The sequence below is a fragment of the Oryx dammah genome, unplaced genomic scaffold, assembly GCF_014754425.2.
Source record: "Oryx dammah isolate SB20612 unplaced genomic scaffold, SCBI_Odam_1.1 HiC_scaffold_6, whole genome shotgun sequence".
Taxonomy (NCBI): Eukaryota; Metazoa; Chordata; class Mammalia; order Artiodactyla; family Bovidae; genus Oryx; species Oryx dammah.
In genome coordinates this window covers 12,688,807-12,698,987 of record NW_024070190.1, presented here as the reverse complement: position 1 = coordinate 12,698,987, position 10,181 = coordinate 12,688,807, and the positions used below count along the sequence as shown (strand labels likewise).

General features: G+C 43.4%; 1 non-coding gene across 1 annotated transcript; it reads right to left on the bottom strand.

The window, feature by feature from the left end:
• Positions 1-6,331: 6,331 nt before the first annotated feature.
• TRNAS-GCU lies at positions 6,332-6,404 on the bottom strand. Its single transcript has one exon. It is a non-coding gene; the product is annotated as a tRNA-Ser (tRNA).
• Between the last annotated feature and the right edge of the window lie 3,777 nt (positions 6,405-10,181).

The following is a 10,181-nucleotide window of genomic DNA, read 5'->3' as shown; positions in this document are numbered from 1 at the left end:
CCCTGGGCCCGCGCCGCGGCCCGCCGTCCCCCACCACCGCAGCCCGCAGCACAGTGCCCGCCGCCCCGCGCCCGGCCGGCCCGCCGTCTTGGCCGCCGCGGGCCCAGCGCCCGGGAAAACGCCTCGGAGCTCGGGCGCCGCGGACTCCGGGCCGCGGCGGGAGGCAGGGGTTGCGACCCGAACCAAGCGCCGCCGCTCCAACCGCCGCTGCGTCTCCTAGGCGCCCGCCGCGTACCCGCGCGCCCTCCCAGCGGCACCCCGCGCTCCCCTGCCGACCTTACCGGGCGCGAGCCGGCAGAGGCGGGCTCCGCCTCCTCGCACTTCCAGCCTGCCGGCCAATCGGGAGCCAGGCCCTGGCGGGGCGGGAGGGGCTGGGCGGGTCTTGCGCCAGGGACGCCCCCCCGTCCGTCCGCCGGGGCTGGGCGAGGCGTTGCGATCTGGCACGGCTAGTGGGCAGAGGCGGTGAGCGGCGGGAGGACGGCTGCGGCTCCGGCCGGTCCCCTCGCTTGTAGGGACTCGCCTCCCGGGACAGCCACCGCAGGCCTCTCGCTGCCCTCTGAGGGGATGGGAGGAACCAAATAGGTGGGAGAGAGACGCAATGTGCTCTTCCGCCGCCCAATCCCGCTGACGGTGCGCGGACCCTCCGCGCTCTTGTTCCCTTCCGCAGTCCGCGCCCTGAGCCGGGCGCCAGGGAGCTGTCCATCCCATTGGTTCTGAATGAGGCGCTACGGAAACGCTCCAGGTAGGCGAAGGGTCACAGTTCCCTGGCTGCTGCCCATGGGTCACGGTGGGGTGCGCCGCTTGCTCCTATAAATAACAGGGCTTTCTGGCTTCAGGGAACCTTGTTCCAATTAGGAGCCGGCCTCACCGGTCCATTTCTGAGGTCAGATGCTCACTCAGTCTCCCTTTAACACCCCTGTAATTTGAAAGTGGCAGCATCTGGAGTTAGGTAGACAGTCATTCGTCATCGTTCTTCACATTTGACATCTTTTAAATCAAAATAACCAACACATTGATTATTCTAACAACACTATTTCAGTATCTCCTTCACTCACACATTTGAAACACTGTCATCTATTAAAATATAGCACAATCACCTGGACTTAAGTGCTTTGATAAGTAGAACAGAAAGGTTCCAACTGCCCCTTTTCCTTGGGCAGGAGTGTGTGGCTGTCATCCTGTTGATGGTGGTACATATGATCATTCTGTCTTGTCTTCTTGTTCCCCTCTCCCTCCCACAAATAGCGCAGTAAGTCCCGTTGATGGTAATTGGGCCATAAAGTCACTATTGCTCTGAAATGAAATAAACCCATGGCTATGTGAGGGCTTACAAATCCAACTGGGTATTAACTAAATAATTATACAAAATGGAAAGGCATGTTGCTATCTATAAGCATGCATAAAGAATGAAAATGTGGGGACCATTCTGCTGCCAACAGGCAGGCAATTCCATTCTTGACCTCTCATCCCAGTCCCCAAGATTCCTCTTCCCAAACCACAGCCACTGTATAGGCAGAAATGCATGATAATCACCAAAAGACAATATATTTAAAAGGAAGGGATTCACATCACATTTTTTGCTACATGATTGACTGATTCTTTCAACTTCCTTAGAAGAATTATGCCACAGAAAAGAAGTAATTTCCAGCATATCTACATACTGTGCCAACCAGCCAAAAAATTTGAAGATATGTACAGGTTCTCATGCTTACCACAAAGGGTCATGTAAAACATAGATTGAAGGCGCAGGGAGCAAAATAAGACTCCATACCTCAAGGGCAAATTCTGAAATTAGAAATTGTCTAAGATTCCTGTAAGATTTCATGTTATCTGTTAAAAATAATAGAATGAGATCCAGAGAGTTGGATTCTATAGGGAAGAGTTTCTTCTCTTCTTCAGGGCTTCTCTGATGGCTCAGACAGTTAAGAATCTGCCTGCAATGCAGGAGACCTGGGTTCGATCCCTGGATTGGGAAGATCCCCTTGAGGAGGGCATGACAACACACTCCAGTGTTCTTGCCTGGAGAATCCCCATGGACAGTGGAACCTGGTGGGCTACAGTCCATGGGGTCACAAAGAGTCAGACACGACTGAGCAACTAAGCACAGCACAGTTAAAAATAATTGAATGGGATCCAGAGAGGCATATTCTATAGGAAAGAGTTTCTTCTCTTCTTCAGGTAAGCCAATGAAAAAGTCAGCAGCTAAGGTAACTTGTGTGTTTTTAAAACAATAGATTGCTTTGCTGCCCATAGGAAGCACAAAACTGAGCAATGACAGCTACAAGCATGGACACAGTCTTCTACTGTCCTTAGTCTGCATTTGTATGGCACTAATTCCAGGGAGCCTTTGTGCTTCCTAGGCTCAAAGTGCCTGTAGCTCACCCAGCACGTAACAATGGAAGAGGATTATATGGTCACAAAAGACTGGGAAGTCAAATTGCTACCCCAAAGCTTGACAAATAAAAATTAAAGGACTATTCCAGTTTAGAATCACTGCTTAGCATATTACATTGTTTAACTCAGTTAAGGAAAAACCAAGAAAAGTAAAAATATTCCAACCTTTTAAGACAGGTGGCTGCTTCTCATTGTGGAGGCAAGAGAGGAAACGGAGGAAAACAACTAGAAAATAAAAGGCAAAAAAGCTTCCCCATCTACCTGGCAACTTCCTACTTGATGCTACCATGATGATTCCACATCATTAACTTTTGTAATTAATGTATTTGTAAGGATAATTACAAAACCAATATTACACTAAGATCTTTTAATTTTGAGTCATTTGAAAACATCTTCCAAGTAATATAGCTTCATAATATAAGTAATTTTAGGTTAATGTTGAGCTTTTGGTTTATAGTCTTCTCAATGAGCTCCAAATTGCAAAAGCAATTCATTTGTGTAATAGATTCCTTAGGATTTGATTTGTTAAACCAGGGGCTTATACTTTTAGGTACCTAGGGCTAATAGCTGTATTTCTCCTTTCATGGCATAGTACACTTTTGTTGTATGTATCTCTACAAAAGAAAAAATACTACCATTTAAACTATGATACAATGTTTCCTTTTCTCTAATAATTTAATTTTAAACATATTGGAAAAAATAGTTGACAACTGTTTAGATTATTAAATCTAAACACAGATACAGATTTCTATCATGTATCACTCTAATGAACACATAAAAATATGGTAAAATAATTGATTAGCATTTTCCTAAAACTTCTTGCTAGGGACTTCCCTTGTAGCTCAGCTGGTAAAGAATCTGCCTGCAATGCAAGAGACCTGGGTTCAGTCCCTGGGTTGGGAAGATCCCCTGGAGAAGGGAAAGGCTACTCACTCTAGTATTCTGGCCTGGAGAATTCCATGGACAGAGGAGCCTGGTGGGCTACAGTCCATGTGGTTACAGAGTCAGACACAACTGAGCAACTAATACACATACTCCAGTATTCTTGCCTGGAAAATTCCATGAACAGAGAAGCCTAGTGGGCTACAGTCCATGGTGTCTCAAAGACTCAGACATGACTGAGAGACTAACCCCCCCCCCACACACACACATTGGGTTGGCCAAAAAGTTTGTATATTCAAATAGAAGGGGAGAAGAGAAACAAATAAACATGTAATATATCACTTGTTGTAAAGGGTAGTAGATGGGCAGTCATTACGGTGATTGTGATGATGGCAGTGGAATTGGTTGTGTGTGTGTGTGTGTGTGTGTGTGTGGTGGGGTGCATTTGTGTATGCTCAGAGGACATTGCTCTGATAAGACATTGGGCAGATCCTTAAGAGCAAGCTCAGTGCATTCAGGAAGAGGATACAAGTGCAAACCCCCAAGGTGGGTGCACACTAGCTATACTCAATTAACACTAAGGAGGCTGGTGCAGCTGAGGCAGAGTGTAGGAGATGAAATTGGAGAGGACGTTGGCTGTTAAATCTTATAAGACTGGATTTTATTTTGAGTGAAGTGGGGAGCCACTGGAGAGCTGAAAGTAAAGACATAACAAGATCTGACTTGTGTTTTAGATAATCACTCTAGCTGCTGAGTAGGAAATAAAGGAGCAGAGCAAAGATGGAATCCTAAAGACCAGTAGAAAGGGGTGTTTGGACCAGAATGGTAGTGAAGGAGGTGATGAGAACTGATCAGGTTGAGAATATATTTTAGAGGTAGAACCCACAGCTTTTACAGAGACTCAAAAGTGGACAGTGAAAAAGATGGGTCAAGAATGATTCCATAGTTTTTTTTTTGCTTGACCTACTGCAAGAGCACCAGGATTAGAGAGAGAAAAAAATAAGAACTTGGTTGTGAACATGTTGGATTTAACATATCTAAGTGGATCTGGAAAGTAGGCAGTTTAAGAGAGGAATCGAGTTCAAGGATCAGGTCTGGATTGGAGGTAAATGTTGGCATCATCAGCAGGTAGATGGTAGATGGACGAGATCACCCAAGGATTAGAAAGTCTGAGAGCACACTCATATTTAAACATGAAGGAAATGAGAAGAAACCATCAAAGGAGACTGAGAATTCAGAAAACTGAGACACAGCAAAGTTTTAGAGGCTAAATATGTATTCCAAAGAAGAAATAATGACCAAATGCTGCTGAGAGATCTAGTAAGATGAAGGCTGAGAATTAACCACTGGGTTTGACAGTGGGGTGGAGGGGGGGAGGGTGAAACTGTGATTGGAGTGGATTTTAGAAAATGGGAAAAGAAATTTGTGTATTGAGTAAAGACCAATTTTGAGGAGGAATTTTACTGCAGAGAAAAGAGGAGTGACAGAGGTGGCTTTTGGGGACTGGAGAAGAGATTTCTTAAAATCAAGAGATGTTTGAATAGTGGTGGGCATGATTCAGAAGAAAGAATACAAGAGAGATGCTGGTGAGAGGGAGCAATGACAAACAAGGCCCTAGTTGGCTTGAATGGTGACGGGCTGGAATGAAGAAGCAGAGGGGTTGGTCTTAGTTCAAAATGAAGTGGAGTAAAGGCTCCATGCAGGTAGATTTGGTGGGAATTTGTGTCTGTTCTTTCTTTACTGCTTCGATTTTCTCAGTGCAGTCATCAGAAGAGGGATTAGCTGTGTCTGAGGAAGCAGTTGACCCTCAATCCTGACTACATGAGAGTCACCTGGAGATTTTTAAAAGCACGTTCATATCCAGGTCCCCTGTTCTACACAATTAGAATCTCTGGAGGTGGGGCATGGGTACTGGTGCATTTTATAGGCTCCCAGGTGAAAGGTGTGGCCAGAGGTAAGGATCCCTGGGTGAGGGGTTTGAGGAAAGAGGTGTGAAACAGTTCTCTAGAAGAGTGGGGACTCAGTCAACTAGAGAAATACCCTTGGATTTGTGGTAGAGAATTTAACATGAAACCTGCCAGCATGGTTGTATTTTTCTCCAACTGTGTTCAGCTGCCAAGGAGAGACATGGGGTCAAACAACTATTGGGTTTTACCCAGGTGGGATTTTGCAAGGTGTGTACAATGGAGGGTGACAGCAGAAGGGAATGATAGACCTGGAATCTATCAAGTGAGAATTTGGAGAAAGATTAAAGGACGTTAAAAAGGAGTTCGTTAAATGGCTTTCTAATTATAGGAATTTTTTTCTCTTCTAACTGGTTTAGATAATTCATATTTCCACAAAATAATTCAAGGCAGCTAAACCCCTGCAAAGCATCACAAATAACTCTGATTAGTATTTCAACCTCCCTTTTATTTGAAATAAATTTTTTCATCAAATGAACACATGAGACATTTAGAATAAAGAAAAAAAAAAAGTACACACTGCAAGTTAATGAAAGGTTGTTGCTGAACCACGAAAGATGCCAGGATTCTTGGCCTCCGGAGGAGAATAATTCAATCTAGGGCCAGAGATGAGGCTTGATCTCTCAGAGCTTTTGTGTAATCGAGTTTTATTACAGTATAAAAGGGATTGTAAAGTAAAAATTAAAAATAAATAAATAAATTTAAAAAAAAAAAGGGATAGAGAAAGCTTCTGACATAGACATCAGAAGAGAGCAGAAAGAGTACCCCCCGCTAGTGTTAGCATTGGAGTTATATACCTTTTAATTAGTTATTACAATGAATCAAAAGAATGTCTGGAGGTTGTAAAGATCCTACTAGACCCACTCCCATAATTTACATTTTAAGATAATAGGATTAGCCAGAAGGTTTTCAGGAAGGAGAAACTGTCCTCAAACAGGATACACTGTTGTTGTATAACCCCTGAAGTGAAGTTGCTCAGTCCTGTCCGACCATTTGCGACCCCATGGGCTGTAGCCTATCAGGCTCCTCCGTCCATGGGATTTTCCAGGCAAGAGTGCTGGAGTGGATTGCCATTTCTTTCTCCAGGGGATCTTCCTGACCCAGGAATCGAACCCAGGTCTCCTGCATAGCAGGCAGACGCTTTACCATCTGAGCCACCAGGGAGGCAGTATAATCCTTAGTACAGAGTTTAAACTGAGTTGTATAATTGACTAAGACTAAGGAATGTAGAGGAAAAAAAAAAAGTTGTCCTTTTCTCCTTCTTGAGAATACCAGACCCCTATCTCCACTTCAAGAGCCCCAGACCCCCTTTTCCTCCTTGGGGACCCTGGACTTCTTATCAATCTGCCTAGGAATTGACTCTCTCATTAACTTTTCATGTTCTCAGAAAACAGTGTCGCTTACGAAGTCAGGGTTGAGTCTGAAGCCCTTTCCACAGTTTTGTGCTATTGTCTAGTGTCCTTTCCCTTCTCCCTTGGTGACATTTTCCCTCTTAGCACATCCAACACTCCACCCCACCTCGCCAAACGCACACACCTGTTCTACCAAAGAAAGAGATCTGATATGAAGACCGTGCCTAAAATTCATTTGCTTTTAGAGGAGAAACTGTAGTGAGAGGTTGGTGTTTAACACAAGATAATAGATCACTTAGTAGTAGAAACTCAGATATGCTGAGAAAGAGGGAAAGATGATCCTTGCAAGAGAGCAGACCTTCTCAATGTTGCTAAATTCACAAATCTATAGCTGGCGCTGATGCAACTCAAAGTGTAAATTGGAATTTTGGGGTCAGATTCTGTCTGGATTATTGAAGTGATACTTTGTTGTAGACTTGGATTACTGTGATATTCAATGCTTTGCCTTAGAAATGAACAGAGATCATTCTGTCGTTTTTGAGATTGCATCCAAGTACTGCATTTTGGACTCTTTGTTCACTATGATGGCTACTCCATTTCTCCTAAGGGATTCCTGCCCGCAGTAGTAGATATAATGGTCATCTGAATTAAATTCACCCATTCCAGTCCATTTTAGTTTGCTGATTTCTAAAATGTCGACATTCACTCTTGCCATCTCCTGTTTGACCACTTCCAATTTGCCTTGATTCATGGACCTAACATTCTAGGTTCCTATGCCATATTGCTCTTTACGGCATCGGATCTTGCTTCTATCACCAGTCACATCCACAACTGGGTATTGTTTTTGCTTTGGCTCCATCCCTTCATTCTTTCTGGAGTTATTTCTCCACTGATCTCCAGTAGCATATTGGGCACCTACCGACCTGGGGAGTTCATCTTTCAGTGTCCCATCTTTCTGCCTTTTCATACTGTTCATGGGGTTCTCAAGGCAAGAATACTGAAGTGGTTTGCCATTCCCTTCTCCAGTGGACCTCATTTGTCAGAACTCTCCACCATGACCCATCCATCTTGGGTGGTCCTACACGGCATGGCTCATAGTTTCATTGAGTTAGACAAGGCTGTGGTCCATGTGATTAGATTGATTACTTTTCTGATTGTGGTTTCATGCTGTCTACCCTATGATGCCCTCTCTCAGCACCTACCTTCTTATTGGGGTTTCTCTGACCTTGGACGTGGCATATCTCCTCTTCGCTGCTGGCCACTCCAGTGCCAGGCAGCCACCACTCTGCTGCTCCAGTGCCTGGAATCAAGATTTCTGGGAGAAATATCAATAACCTCAGATGTGCAAATGACACCACCCTTATGGCAGAAAGTGAAGAAGAACTAAAGAGCCTCTTGATGAAAGTGAAAGAGAATAGTGAAAAAGTTGATTTAAAGCTCAACATTCAGAAAACTAAGATCATGGCATCTGGCCCCATCACTTCATGGCAAATAGATGGGGAGACCATAGAAGACTTTATTTTTTGGTGCTCCAAAATCACTGCAGATGGTGATTGCAGCCATGAAATGAAAAGACGCTTACTCCTTGGAAGGAAAGTTATGACCAACCTAGATAGCATATTCAAAAGCAGAGACATTACTTTGCTGACAAAGGTCCAGCAGGTCTAGGCTATGGTTTTTCCTGTGGTCATGTATGGATGTGGGAGTTGGACTGTGAAGAAGGTTGAGCGCTGAAGAATTGATGCTTTTGAACTGTGGTGTTGGAGAAGACTCTTGAGAGTCCCTTGGACTGCAAGGAATCAAACCAGTCCATCCTAAAGAGTGTTCATTGGAAGAACTGATGTTGAAGCTGAAACTCCAATACTTTGGCCACCTCATGTGAAGAACTGACTCATTGGAAAAGACCCTGATGCTGGGAAAGATTGAAGGCAGGGGGAGAAGGGGACGACAGAAGATGCGATGGTTGGATGGCATCACTGATTCCATGGAGATGAGTTTGAGTAAACTCCGGGAGTTGATGATGGACAAAGAGGCCTGGCATGCTGCAGTTCTTGGGGTTGCAAAGAGTCGGAGACAACGGAGTGACTGAACTGAACTGATGTTGTCGTAGAGTTGGTGTTAAAGCACCTCTGTCCCTCAGGCTTCTTACAGTGAGAAAGATCAGAGGATGGTTCTTACGAGGCTGTCTGTAAAAGGCCAGGCACCTGGAAACCCACTCAGCGGACCTGAACTTAAGTAGAATGTCAGGTGCATTCTAATTGTAGAAGAAAGAGGAGAATTACAAGGGGAAACACTCTTGTCAGGGGCCTCTTTGAATTTTCTGCAACTTCCCATTACTTCTCTATCTGCATTTGCAGTAATCTTTTGTAAGCATTAATGTCGAAATTAATAATGCCCTTGGTTACAGTGAATGATTCAATTATCAAAAATACTTTAACATTTCTCCTAATTGCTAAAGCAGAAGAACTAACAGAATTTAGACTTTCAACAAGGTTTACACAAAAAGGATTTTTCACTTCATTCTAATTAGGTCAACACAGATATCACTTTCCCATAGAATCTAAAGCCGTTGATATTTTTCAGAGATAACTTTTGATTCTTTTAGAAGGCTAAAGAAAATGGAGGTCCATAAAAATGATAATCAACTCTGATGTGTGCCTTCTGTAAGCCAGGAACTGTGCTAAGGGGTTTGCCTGAGGATCTAATGTAATCCTCAGGACAAACCCTGTGAGATCACTATTTTCATTTTTTATTAAAAAACAATAGTTTACCCTTTAGTCTACATTTAATGTACATTTATATGTACATTCCAGTTTATTAGCACAAAAGAAGACATTCTTTAGGTGTTCAGAAATATTTAAAGTAGCACAATATTTCTATTTTTCTTACAAAATATCAATACAGAGTGTTTCTTTGAGTCACAAAATAATTTTTGTTATATCAGAAAAGACATTGAATATATACAATGGAATATTATTCAACCATAAAAAGAAGGAAATCTTCCCATTTGCAACAACATGAATGGATCCTGAAGGCACAGTCCTAACTGAAATAAGTCATACTGAGAAAGACAAATACTGTATGAGCTCACTTATATGTGGAATCCTAAAAAATAAGCAACAAACAAAAAAAGCAAAAAAACAAAAACAGTAGCACCTGAATTTATAGATACAGAGAACAGACGTAGGGAGTTGGCAGTGGGTGAAACAGGTAAAGATGGAAAGTGGTCAAGAGACAAAAACTTCCATTTATAAAGTAAATAAGTTCTGGAGATGTGATGTACAGCATGGTGACAATAGTTAATAATACTATATTGTATATTTGAAAGTTTCAAAGATAATAGTTCTTAAAATTTCTTGTAAAAATATTATAACTATGGAAGACACAGCTGATGCTAAGAGAGATGATTTTCCACAGCCATCAGTTCAGTCCAGTTGCTCAGTCATGTGCAACTCTTTGCGACCCCATGAATCGCAGCATGCCAGGCCTCCCTGTCCATCACCAACTCCTGGAGTTCACTTAGGCTCACGTCCATCAAGCCAGTGATGCCATCCAGCCATCTCATCCTCTGTCATCCCCTTCTCCTCCT